The sequence below is a fragment of the Marmota flaviventris genome, unplaced genomic scaffold, assembly GCF_047511675.1.
Source record: "Marmota flaviventris isolate mMarFla1 unplaced genomic scaffold, mMarFla1.hap1 Scaffold_1299, whole genome shotgun sequence".
NCBI lineage: Eukaryota > Metazoa > Chordata > Mammalia > Rodentia > Sciuridae > Marmota > Marmota flaviventris.
In genome coordinates this window covers 8,412-22,149 of record NW_027287894.1, presented here as the reverse complement: position 1 = coordinate 22,149, position 13,738 = coordinate 8,412, and positions in this window count along the sequence as shown.

The following is a 13,738-nucleotide window of genomic DNA, read 5'->3' as shown; positions in this document are numbered from 1 at the left end:
CCCTATTTTGTATTTTATTTAGAGACAGAGTCTCACTGAAATGCTTGATGCCTCACCTTTGCTGAGGCTGGTTTTGAACTCACAAAACTCCTGCCTCAGCCTCTCCAGACGCTGGGATTACAGGCCTGCACCACCGTGCATCCCACATGCTAGGCAAGCACTCTGCTACTGACCTACATCCCCAGCCCTTCTTCCCCACTTTAGGAAGATTTGTCTGTCCTTGAGCACACACCCACCATAGGAAGGAAGTAATACAGACTTTGGGGATAGAACCAGAAGATCTCAGAAATACCTATCTCCCAAATTAACAAGTGAATTACAACTCCAAGAGAGAAAATGTGCAATGCAGCCTTTGAATTACCTCTATAACCCCCCCCCCCCTGGTTCCTGCTGATGGGCAGAATCACAGCCTTTGGGATTGGAGACCCCTGTGTTTCTCCTTTGCTAGCAAAGTTATAAAACTTTTTTTCTTTTTTCTCAAAACCATGCCTTCATTATTGAATTGGCACTGGGGAGAAGGACTGAGTTTCGGCAACACTCATTGGCCTCCTCCTTCCCCTTGTTGGACCCTTTTCCATCTTCTGTGGGACCAAGTATCTCTTCTCCACATGTTTTTTTTTTTGGGGGGGGGGGCAGGGGAGTGATCTCATTAGGTCCCCTAGCTTTAAGTACACTGATGGCATCCAGATTGATATTCCAGCCCAACCTTCTTTCAAACCCAGACTTGAAAGTCTTTCTAACTGCCTGCTTGGTTTTCCGTGGTTAATTCAGTTCATTCAGGTAAAGAATAGAGGACAGTGTTTGGTGCAAAGTCAGCCTGAACATATGCTAGCTTATATTTTCTCTAAGAAAGATAATGATTCACAGCCCATTCCCCTCTCCCTTATCAGTTCTCAGTAAATGGTGCCATCATCTATGTAACTGCTCAAAACTAAAACCTGGGAATCAGGCTTGAGTGTATCTTCTGGGACATCTGACCATAAACCAATAAGTTGTGTGTATGTGTGTGTGTGTGTGTGTGTGTGTGTGTGTATGGTTGTCAGTAGGACCACATGCCTGTAAGGGCTCTAGGAGAGAATTCATTCCTTGTCTCTTCCAGCTGCTGGTCATGGCCAGCATTCCCTGGCTTTTGGCAATGTCACTTCAATCTCTGCATCTGTGATCACATTGCTCTTTCTCTTCTACATCAAATCTCCCTCTGTTTCTCTCACAAGGAAGCTTGCAGGTGCATTTAAAGTGCAACAAGTGATCTCCCATCTCACTGTTCTCAAATAATTACATCCAAAGTGTTTGCTGCAAGGTGATCTTCCTGGATTCCAGTCATTAAGGCTTGGAGGTTCTTCCTGAGACTAGTTCTTAATGTACCAGACCACCATTATCACTCTCATGGTCTATGCCCACACCTTTCCCATGAATCTACCTTCTACTTTGACATTACTCTCACAATGCAGATGAAGTGAAGGCAAATCTCTTCCTTAAAACCTCTAGTTATCTCTAGTGTGATCCAAAGTCCTTACCGTGGCCTTAGATCCTAGGAGATCTGACCCCTGGCTGCTTCTCAGGAATCTTCCTCTGAATTCCTGAACATTGTGTTCTCTGACCTGGCCACTTCCACTTGCTCTTTCTGATGTGTGTTGACCATGCTGGAGGGAGCTTCTTTTTTCCTGGGGCACTTCCTCCTAGCTCTTCAGGTGGGCGCTTTCTTTTCACCATGTATATCTTGGCTGTAAGATTACCCACTCAGATAGCTCCTTCCCTCTGTCAGTTTCCTCCCCACTGTGCCCTATTCTCTTGCTTTGACCACACTCATTGTTTTTTGAAATCATTTTAGGGACTTGTTTGTGTATGTGTGTGTGTGGGAAGGTTGTTTGTTTTTTGGTATAGGATGATTGTTGGCTACCCCAGCCTTCTTCTGCAAAGGCTAAACATCCCAAGTGTCATGGAGTTCAAACACGAACCACCCTTAGGAAGAACCCAGTATGTCCTGTCCATGTTCCTATTCATTTGTGGTCTTGATGATTCAATATACTTGTTGAGTAGCATAAGGTAGGAAGGAAGATCAGCTACCTTGTTCCAGATACTTTACTCACTAATAAGGGTAAAACCTATGTTTATATGTAAAGCAGGAGTCTTCCAGGCACCATGGTGCATGCCTGTAATCCCAGGCTGAGGCAGGAGACTGAGGCAGGAGGATTGGAAGTTCAAGGGCAGACTGTGTAACAGGAAAATCCCGCCTTAAAATATAAAAAAGACTGAGGATGTAGCTCAGTGGCAGGTGCTTGCCTAGAATGCCTGAGGCCTTGGGTTCACTGGAATTCAGGTCCTCACACTGCACTGAGGTCACTGAAGGAAGAGAAATATTTACTGAGAAACCACCTCTCCTTCCCCAACCCCAAGAAGTTAGTGCTCTTCTGCAGGACTTAAAAAGGTGGGAGCTGGTGGCTGCTTTTGAGATAATTATTCATTCCTTACTTCAATGATTGAAAATTTAGAGAGGTAGACAGAAAAAGATATCTTTAAAATTTTAGTTCCTTTGTACAACTACAAATAGGTCCCATAATTCTTGGTTACTCTTAGACAATAAAAAAATCTTTTACTCACTTTGAGACCCAAGAACCTTGGTTCTTTGGGTTTGATACTGTTCAAAACAACTCTAGACTTCTTCCACAGTCAAATGCTCTCAAGAGATCAATCCTCTTTTTCTCTCCATCTCCCTTCAATTTCTCACATCATGGAAACAAGGAATGAACAATTCTCTCAACTGAATTGAGAGAAACAAGGAATGAACAATTCTCTCAAAGGTAGCCCCAACTCTCACCTTTCTAAGTCCCTTGGAAGAGTGCTTTCAGGGAATGGGAAGAAGAGGCAGTTTCTCTGTAAATATTTCTTTTAAGATATTTTATTTAGAGAGTGAGGGATGGAGGGAGAGAGAGAGAGAGAGAGAGAGAGAGAGAGAGAGAGAGAGAGAGAACGAGAGAGAATTTTTAATATTTATTTTTTAGTTTTCAGCGGACACAACATCTCTGTTTGTATGTGGTGCTGAGGATCGAACCCGGGCCGCACGCATGCCAGGAGAGCGCGCTACCGCTTGAGCCACATCCCCAGCCCTCTGTAAATATTTCTCTTCCTCAGTGACTTCAGGGCAATGTGAGGACCTGAGTTCTATTTTAGTATCCCATTACAAAGGCTAAGATTGAGCTTGAGCTATTTGTAGCTCTGCTGCTGTTTGGCTATGGTTTACAGCCCACTGAAACTGCCAGTTCTTTTTCACATATAAAGTTCCTAATCTCCCCATCACAAACTCTCATAACTAGGGGGTCTGTGTGGAGAACATTCATCTCCATAACATTTATTTTTCCTGGACTTTACATGTTACCCCATGGTTGTAGCCAGATCTAATAATAATGCTGTATCATCTGAGCTCTCAATATTCCATCTCTTAAGAGAAAAATCACTTTCCACTCCCCTGGCCCACAGAGGGAAGAGCCAAATTGTTACAGCCTTGGGATCACTAAAATCCTGAGATGACGACCCTTCGGGTGTCCACAGAAAGGCTCTTAGTAGCACAAGACCCACCCACTCTATTTGTCTACGCCCTCTGACAATTGGTGGGCGGTGCCTCTTCCCAGCAGCCAATCATGCCGGGCCGCTGCACACAGGTTTCCCCCCCTTTGACGAAATGTGGGCGGGGCCATGCGGGATGGTATATAAGAGAAGCAGGGCGGGGATCCTTAGTGTCTGACTGGCCGGTCCGCCAGTGCTGGGTCGGGAGGCTTAGACACTGGTCTGGGAGAGCTGGGAACGCGAAGGACTTGAAAACGAGCTGCTGGGTAATTCGCAATTGGAAATGTTATGGCGGCCAGGGTGCTTAGGGCCTCGAGGCCGGGGATTCGGCAAAGTCCGGGACGCCAGCTTTGGAGCGACATCAAGTTCCAAGTGCTGAAGCAGCAGCTGCCCAGTGACATGGTGGCCCCGCTGCCCCTGGTGAAACCTTACCTTTTCGATCTTGTCACCGGCGAGGTGACAGGGCTCAGGCAGGAGAGCGTGGAAGAGCCGGACCAGCATGGCCAACAGAGGGCCATGCGCGCTGCTGAGGTCACATCCGCGTTGGTGTGGCCATTTTGCTCTGAGCTGCGCTTGGCGCCCACATGTTGTCCTCCCCAACCTAAGAGGAGCGCGTGGTCGGTACACAACCCTCGTTGTCCCCAAGAGCTGTCCTCTGTGATATGCCAAAGACTGTGGGAAATCGCGGATTTGCAGATATATTGCAGTTATCATCCAGGTTGTAGACAAGATCCTGCCACCTGTGTCTTGGATGTGTTGCAGAAGAAATGAAGGGGCTTTCAGCGCAAATGCCCAAGGAAAAAAACATGAAATACAGGCAGGGAAGTGGGCGCAGGAAAAGGTCCTGGCAGATGTGAGATGTTAGGATGCACTGTGTGGGCCACTCCTGCTGCTCCCTGAGGAAGATAGAAATGGAGGGAAATCGATTTGTTCTCAAAACGTGGCTTCTTGTGTGCTATTCTGAAGGGTGAAGGTCTTCATTTGGTGATAAGCTCAAATGACAGGGTTTCTCCAGCAGAGGAAACTCCCAGTTCCTTCTCCTTTCTGGCATCTTCATTCTTTGTACCAAACCTTTGCAACCATAGATGAAGAACCCCGAAGGGCAAGCTGAGGTTGCTGAAGAAACAGTAGGGCTCCTGAGCCAGGTTTGCTGGGGAGAGGAACACCAGTGGAAGACTGATTATAGGAGACTCTCCAGCCCCACAACAAATCTCATCCCGCTCTGCAGACTTCCATATTTGTCTTGCTTTCATCTCTTCTCCCTTGTCTTGTTTCTTTTCCTGTTTTACTTATATAACTACCTTTTCTCCATTCCGACCTTCTCATTGCTTCTGGTCTCTCTCTTTTTTTCTCTCCTTCACTCATCTTCTTCCCCTTTTCTTTCCTAATTGTCTTATCTTCCTCTCTAGAAAGTTTTACATTTGGACCAAAAATGAATCCAACCTTTCCTTTTCTGCCATCTTACAGCATCAAGCTTTTAGTATCTAGGGATTTATGAGCTACCAGCATTCTGAGGACCTCTCTCCAAGGCCTGTCTGATCGCCCACTCACCACTGTACGATCCCAAGCTCTTGCCTTGCTTCCACCTATCAGCACTTGGTAGATATTGCCCTCCCCAGACTGCTCCTTCAGCTTGGGTAACTGAAGTCCCTCCCACCAGTGAGAACTGGGAAGCATGGTGGAGACTATAGACTTCTTCTCCTCCTCTGCTCATTGTCAATCTCCAGTTTACTCCAGAAGCATCTAAAGCATCTCCAGAACCCTGGAAACTTACAGCCATATGTAAAAGGGCCCCCATCAGCATCCCTCCCTTTGTTCTATTTATGTTGACTCCTAGGAAGGGAGGGAAAGAGGAAGCCTGCTACAGCCCCAGCAGAAGAATGAGGCATGAAAAGTGGTGCTGAGGACATGAAATGACAAAGCTGAGCCACCACAGTAGAGTCTACCCTAGATAAGCTAGTCTGCAGATTTCATGAGCTAAATCAGTGCCAACTATTGTGGGTGGATGTTATACAGCACTATGGGCCATGGTTAGCTGATACAGTCTCTAACACCTATGAGTCTGTCAGGGTTGGTCTCCTTGCAGAGATCTTAGAAAGCCTGACATGAGCCCAAGGAGACCTCGGAGAATTCCTTCTACCCAAATTTGCTGTTCTACCCTGGAAGTAGTGTATTTCTAGAAGGATCTTTCTAACTCCTAGGATGAGAGAGGCCACAGGGAATTGTGGGAAAGACAGGTGGGCCAGGGAGGCTGGAGAGAGGTCACCCCAGTGCTGCTGGTGGAAGAGGGCTGTTTGGCAACACCTATGTTCTATGTTCTATATGCAGAATTATTTGTAAGTACAGACCCTCTTTGACTTTGAGGAGGTTATGTCCCTGTAAACCCATCATGAGTTGAAAATATCATAAGCTAAAAATGCACTAAACACACCTCACTTGCAAATCCTAGCTCAACAACAGCCCACAGGAGCACTGGCCAGTCACCCTTATGATTCCATGGGAGCTGAGGCTCTCTGCTGCTGCCTAGCTTCATAGAAATGGACCCTACACAACAGGTAGCCTAGGAGAGACTAAAATTCCAAATTCAAACTACAGTTTAAAAATCCTAAATTGAAGGAGCCTAAGTCAGGGACTGTCTGTAGATTTATGCTAAATAGCACTTCCAACAAAAAGTTCCATTTGCACATATGCACAAGGGAACATTGTCATATGAATCAGAAAAAAAAAAAAAAACTAGAAATGACTCAGGGGTTCATGGGTAAGGAGGCAGATAAATAAACCATGGGGCACTGACAGCATGGAACAAGCTCAGGTGGTTAGAAATAACGAGGAAGACTTTTCCATGCCATCATGATTAAAACCTGAAGACAAGTTGTTTACTTCAGTTCCTTAGGTGCACTGTGGCTTTTATTTTTTTAAAAAGAAAACCAATAAAACTGAACCAAACACTATACAGTAACCTGGGATCACATTTTCTTTGGAGAGAATAGCTAGATATTGGGGGTGGGGGCAGACTGACTTATCAAATTAACTCCAGCTTTCTTTTTATTGTACAATTTTTAAAGAATCTTTATCTCTATCATCACTTATGTCCTTAAAAATCAAATTCAAAACATGAATTAAAAAGACCTAGATTTTGGAAACCAGCAGACCTAGTTGAATCCCAGCTATATCACTTGGGCTGTTCATTTCCTACTGGTGGTTTCAGTCTTCCTGCCTCCACCAAGGGAAGGCCATTGGAAGAAGTGACGGTGTCTATAGAGGGCCAGCATAATGTCTGGGCCCAGGAAAGGGCTTTTGAATGTCAGCTGACAGTGATGGACAGGTTCACTGGGAGCCGCACAGCTTGGACTGCTCATCCTTTGGGACCTTGTTTCCCTGGGAATCCTGCCAGGACTTTGGGTCACATGAGACTGACCCTGGGAGGGGTGACCCTGGTGCTGCCGGGCCAGCACTCCAGCCAGCATGATGGCATCACAGGGCATGAGAAGCACATTGTGTTCTGTGACCTTGAGGGAGGTAGTTGGAGGTTGGGGACATGGTGTTTGCCGCAGTCTGGCTGGGCACAAAATAACCGAGCCGCCACGAGGCACTTGTAGGTTCAAAACAGGAACTCCTTTTTTGCGCGAACTCTCAGGAACGCCAACCACACGGGCCCTTCCAGGAACCACCAACCGGAAATCCCTCCTCCGGCACTTCCCCAACCAAAGCTGAACTCTCCAGGAATACCCGCGAAGTAGCACGAGAACTCCAAAGTGGACAGCAGGGGTCTAATATACAATTGAATACACAGCTTAACATAACCATCCTCATCTCAATGACTCCCTGGCGTCACCTCTCAACCACTCCTTCTGGCAAAAATGCCATGTGTCATTCCGTCATTCTGTGGCTCTCAGCAGGTGTTGACATTGTAATGACATCTAAAATAACAAGCCCCTTGAGCTGTCCACGGGGTGCAGGAGAACCTCTTCTATGCACTCTGCTGGCTATTGTGACCGGCCAGGGGCGAGATGAGTCCCTGGTGATCATTTCTTGCGTGAAGATGTGGAGCTGCTGGCTGTCTTGTCTGTACAACGAGGCTGATAAACTAGTCCTGAAGACCACAGGTGGTTGGGGAAGGTGAGCCTCCAGGCACTGTGCTCAGTGGTGCTCAGTAGAAGTGGATTCTCCTTCTCATCCAACTCCACTGAGATGAGATTTTAGATGGATTCCCTTGATGCAGGCTACTGAGCAACCCCCTAGCAGCCATCTTGAACCTAAGCTGGGTTCAAACTGCCTAGGCCTGTGTGCACCGGGATTCCCTTTGAGCTTCTCTGCTGCTTAGGTCCACATCTGTGCACTCTCACCCAGGGCACCTTCCTCCCAACCTGGGCAACCCTTCTCCCCATGTCGCACTCCTTCCCTAATTCCCTGTAATGTGTAGGTCCAAGCCCATCTCTCTGGAGGGCAAGAAGTACCTGTTCCTTTGGCTTCCCAGCACGTAACTGGAGGTCTGCAGAAAGCAGACCTTCATAAAGTGCTTCCCTGGACCCTCACGTCCTCTCTAACTCCAGGAAAGGGCTTTTAAAAACCGCCCCCCCACTCCCTACCACCAGTCTTACCATTTTTGCCCCCTCTTGCTTGACACCTTTTGAAAGCAAGGTGATACAGGGTTCCTAACTGCCTGGCCTTCCCAGCAGGGGCCTGCTCTGTGTCAGCCTGACTGGCCTCTGGTCTCCTTCCACCTTCGCCTGCTTGCCTTTGCTTCTCTTCTGATTCCTGGTGATGGAATCTGCGTTGTGTAGAAGGCCGGCTGGCTGCAAAATAACCGGGGGGGGGTGACGAATAACTTGTGTACGTTGATACAGCAGGAGTGGGAGCCGTTTATTGCAGGACAGGAGCAGTATTTATACATTCCACAGAGCTTATCTAATAGATACATCAGTCAACCAATAAGGAATCTCCACACTTAATGGTTAGCTTTTGTTACTTCTCAAACCACTCCCTCTGGCATTTTGCCAGGCACCATCCAGACTTGTTTACGAACTCTAACATTCCCCTGGCTAAATGCCAGGTGTTATTTTTGACTTGTTTACAGACTCTAACAGCGTTGGACAGAACAGGATTCTGGAAATGGCAGTCCCCAGCTGCAGCTCCAGCTGAGTGCCCATGAAGTATCCCACCGTGACTCCCATCACACCCATGGTTGTAGTTCTGGTGAAGGTGACTCATCTTCACGGATTGGTTCCACTGCTCCCTCCCCCTCTCCCCGGCCTCCTTTCATGAAGCTTTGTCTTCCCCCCTCTGAAAAATATCACAGATATTTTTCTGTGAGCAGAGCAGTTCCTATAAGCTTTGGTGTCCTCACCATCTCTTCTCTGTATCTTTTGGAAATTCAAGGTGTGTCTTACTGACTTCTTCCTGAAGGTCCATGAATCAAGAACCTCTAGCCTCCCCCACTTTGTCTAGGGGACTCTGATCATGGCAGACACCACCATACTCCAACAGCAGCCTCGATTCTGGCCAGTGCCTTTTCCTTTTCAAGAGCCTGTCATTGGAATCTCTGGGATAATTCCTTGCACAAAATCCATGGATTTTCTCTTGACCTGGTGTCTCTCATCACCCCACCTACTGACTGCTGGCTTCCTTGCTCGACAAGGTTTCTATTTAAAAGATCTCCCTTTCTCCTAGGTAACAAAAGCATCTTGGCATATGGGAACTTTGGAGACCTGCCACTGCATGGAGTTTCAGCCATACACCTGGTCCCCCAGGTGAGCAGGAAAGAGGACCTTGGGCAAGTCACGTTCCCTTTTCAATATCTCGGTTTGGTTGTGTACTGGGTTGAATGGTATCTCTTCAGAAGTTTATGACCACCCAGGGTCTTGAGAGGTGACCTTCTGTGGTTCCACTCTTTATGGCCTCTGAAGGAGATCTTAAGACAAATCATAGCTTTGGGGAAACTCCCTAACTTTTTAAGGTAATTTTTAATTTGGCCTTTACCTCAGAATTCGATTGTGACTCTTTTTTTGGGGGGAGTGGGGAGTAACCAGGGATTGAACTCAGGGGCACTTGATCATTGAACCACACCCCAGCCCTATTTTGTACTTTATTTAGAGACAGGGTCTCACTGAGTTGCTTAGCACCTCACTTTTGCTGAGGCTGGTTTTGAACTTACAATCCTCCTGCCTCAGCCTCCCGAGCTGCTGGGATTATAGAAGTGTACCACCATGCCCGGCCATTGCGACTCTAAATCAAGACACCGTATGATGAAGTTTGGGAGTATCTCTTCACTGGGGATTTAAAAAATGAAACAGCAAGGCAGCCTGCGTTTTGATAGCTTTATTGGAACATGATGGTAACACAGAATGCTAACTCAGGTCCACCACATATGCTGCCTCTGGGCAGCAGGTACCCCACTTTGCAGCCAGCGGAGTCTCCAGGAGGTCCCCAAAGGGGCCAGGACAGCCCAGATGTAGGCTGGAAGGAGTCCTCTGCAGTGGCAGGTGGCTAATGGGCTCCTGGGGTAGAGCCCCAACCGGCCGTGCCTGTGATCAGGCTGCAGTTTGCTTGCACTGTAGATCTTATGCCTCAAAATACTTGGCATGACTTGGAGACCCAGCTGTCTCAGACTCCTGGGGGAATTTCCAAAAGAGGGGTTTCTGGGACTTCCAGAAGAAACAGCCCAGAAATTAAGCATCTCTGGGGCTTACCAGGACAAACCAAGTCTCTGAGTTTATTGGCAGGTAGGCCATTGACCACACTCTGCACTTTTCATGTTCTCTGCTCGCCAATCTAACAAACATTCATGAAGCTCCTACTGTGTGCCAAACACTCTTCTAGGGGCTAGACAGACAACTGTCACCAGAACTCATGAGCAGGGGAGGCAGATGATGTTCCAGGAGTCAGCCAAGTGGCAGTATCGTTACCGCCATGCCAGTGAAGAGACAAGGAAGACTTCCTCAAGGAAGGGCAGTTGTGCCTGAGATCTGCAGGAAGTCAACTGACCCAAGGGCAAGAGCATGTCGTCATGGAAACAGCACTGAGCATGCCTGGCTGCCAGAAAGAGCAGTGAGATACAGAAACCAGGAGGCAAAGGCTGGGCCGAGGACAGGAGGGAGGGCTGGGCATGCGGGGCATATACAGCACCTGTGGGCCATCAGCTTTGGCCACCATGTGTGGAGAGGGGCTGGAGGAAGGGGGTGGGGACATGGAGAGAGGCATCAGAAGCTGTTCCATTTGTCCTACTGGAGACAGGGCCCTGGGCTGAGTGACAGCAGGGCAGACAGAATCAGCTGGAGGGCGGGCCCCGTGGGGCCTAGGACCAGAGAGCTTGGACACTGAAAGCAGGCAAACGAGGCCTCCTCAGCTATGGAAGCCCCAGTGGGGTTTTTGCATGAGAAGTGGAACCTGGGGGAGCAGGTACAGGGACACCGTGCAGTGTGGTTACGGACACTCAGAGGTGGGGTGTCTTGGGAACATCCCGCTGGAGGGGGCACATAGGCAGAGGGGTCGCAGCCCCGAGGAGCCTGGCTACACCTGGGATCTGTGTGAAGGCTCCTGGTGCCTCGTAGCTGAGGCCTTGGGTGTAAGTGAAGTCACGGAGGGAGACACCCTGAGTGAGGGGAGGGTGCTGGACAGAGCGATAGAGAATGGCTGCCACTCACTCGTGGCTGGACAGTGATGAGCTCAGAGAGGACTGAGAAGTCCTGGGTGGACAGTGAGGGAGGGAACCAGACAGGGTCTTGGAAGCCTAGGAAGGGTGTCTTGGAGGGGCAGGGCCAGTAAAGAGAGATGTTGCTGAGAAGTCTGCCCACACTCTCATGCCCCTGGGGCTCTCACCTCCCCGTCTCCAGGGGTCTCTCCCACAACCCTACAGATAGGGAGGAGGAACTTGCCCCCTTGAACAGAGGAGTAAAGAGCTGCTCAGGGGGGTCAGGAGATGTGTCCAAAGAAACACAGCCAGCGAAAGGCACCCCTGGGCCAGCACCACCTTGATCACCTCTACCAGTCAGCACACGGTGCCCGGGAAGTCCATGCACACCAACAAGCAGCAGAGAGGGTCGGACTTTTAGCCCAAAAGGATCCCAAGGCTCCAGGGCTCTAGGCTTTGCCAGGAGAGGGTAGGCTGAGGCAAGGAAATTGCTTCACCTCTTTACTACAGTGCAGTGCAGGGTCGAGAGCATGGCTTTCCACCCATCCACCCACCCATCCACCCATCCACCCACCCATCCACCCATCCACCCACCCATCCATTCCAAAATCTGTTGAGTGCCTCTTCCAGTCTGGCTGAGTGGCCCCAGGGGGGCCCTGTAGTTTTCTGACTCTCAGTTTCTACCTCAGTGAGGTTAGGATGGTGACCCTTTCCCTGAGGACATGCTAAAGGGTTACGAAAGCTCACACAGGTGAGGTAAGGTGCCTGCACATAGTAGGTGCTCATGGAAGACAGTCCCCTCCCCTTCCCCCTCCTCCATTCCCTTTGTCCTGCTAATCCATGAGAGGGCGAAAGGCCTGTTTATGCAGCACCCTCTGCCCTGCTTAGAGGACAAGCGGGTTCCCACACACATGTGTTCAGGCTCCCGCATGCACACACCTCTGTACGTCCCACTGTCTTCACTCATGACACTTAGGGCCAGCACCAACGTGTGCTCTGAACCCCTGGATTCAGCCCAGAGGAGTCCTGAGCACGAGGGTGGGGTGCCGAGCACAGAGCCAATGTCTAGCCCGGGTCTAGGCACCATGGCACCCACTGTGTGTGCTGGGAGCCCCCAGTTCTCCGTGGCTTTGGAGGCTGGGTCCTCGGGGGCTCCAGAGGTCAAACTTGGGTGAGCAGAATCTTCAGGGTCCTGGAGCAGGGTTTAGACAGCCTCCTGGGACAGTGTCGTCGGGGTGTCCTCAGGCAGTGGCTCCCCCGACAGCTCCTCTGAGGGGCATCGCTGCTGCCTGTGGAGGAACCGAAGCCCCCACAGGCTCTTGCAGCAGTTCAGGAGGCTGTTGGCACACGTGGTGCAGGACAGCGCCGGCTTCCTGAGGAGACATAAGCACAGGTCGGAGCTGCTCTGCTTTGTTACTATTGAGCTGGTCTTTGGGAAGGGGTGAAGGGCAGGACGGGGACCCCTCTTCGCTGCCCAGGGCGGCACAGGCAACATATGCTTTTTTCCTCCACATATGAGGTGACTTGTTCCAAACCCCAGCTCTGTTTCTAATATGCTGGACACCTTAGTCAAGTTTCTTAGCTTCTCTGAACTTCAAGTGGATGTAAATAGTCAACCTTCTCAACTCTCTTTCTCTGTTTTTTTGTTTGTTTGGTACTGGGTACTGGGGATTGAACCCAGGGTGCTTAACCATTGAGCCACATCCCTAGTCCTTTTTCAGGGTCTCACTAAGTTGCTTAGGGCTTCACTAGTTGCTGAGTCTGGCTTTGAACTTGAGACTCTTCTGCCTCAGCCTCTCAAGCAACACTTTTTCCCCCTCCTTTTTTCAGTACTGGGGATTGAACCCAGGAAATCTTTACCACTGAACTACATCTCCACAACCCTTTTTATTGTTTGTTTGTTTGTTTTGAGGCAGGGTCTCACTAAGTTGCTTAGGGTTTCACTAAGTTGCTAAGACTGGCCTCAAACTTGTGATCCTCCTGCCTCAGCCTCCCCAGGCTCTGGGATTACAGGTGGGTGCCATCATGCCCAGCAATCTCCCCAATTCTTGAAGGAATTTGGTGTCGTAAAATATGTATAAAAGTACACACAGGTTGGCTCACAGTAGGAGCTCAGTTAAGGTTTGCTATTTTTGAATCTGCTCTTTTTCCAGTGCCATGGATGAAACTCAGGGTCTCTTACATGCTAACAAGTGCTCTCCCACTGGGCCACTCTCCAACTCTGATTCCAAGTCTGAATGAAAGGGTTCCTGGGCCTCTGCAACTTGTTTTGTATGCACTGGGAAGGTGGCATTAATACCAGCTGTGAGCACTCAGGCCACCAGAGGACTCCAGCACCTTTTCCTTTCAGACAGAGACAGGGAGCTCTGTGCTTCCCTTGGAGTCTATGAGAAGGTGGCTGTGGACTTGGAGGCCTGACTGTAGGCTAGGAGCAAGGACACAGCCAGCCCCACCCTGCCTTCTTTGTGTGGCTGGAAGCTCCCGTGGCCTGGGCTCTCCCTGCCGGCCCAGCCCCAGGACGCCCTTCCTGCCTGGACCTGAATG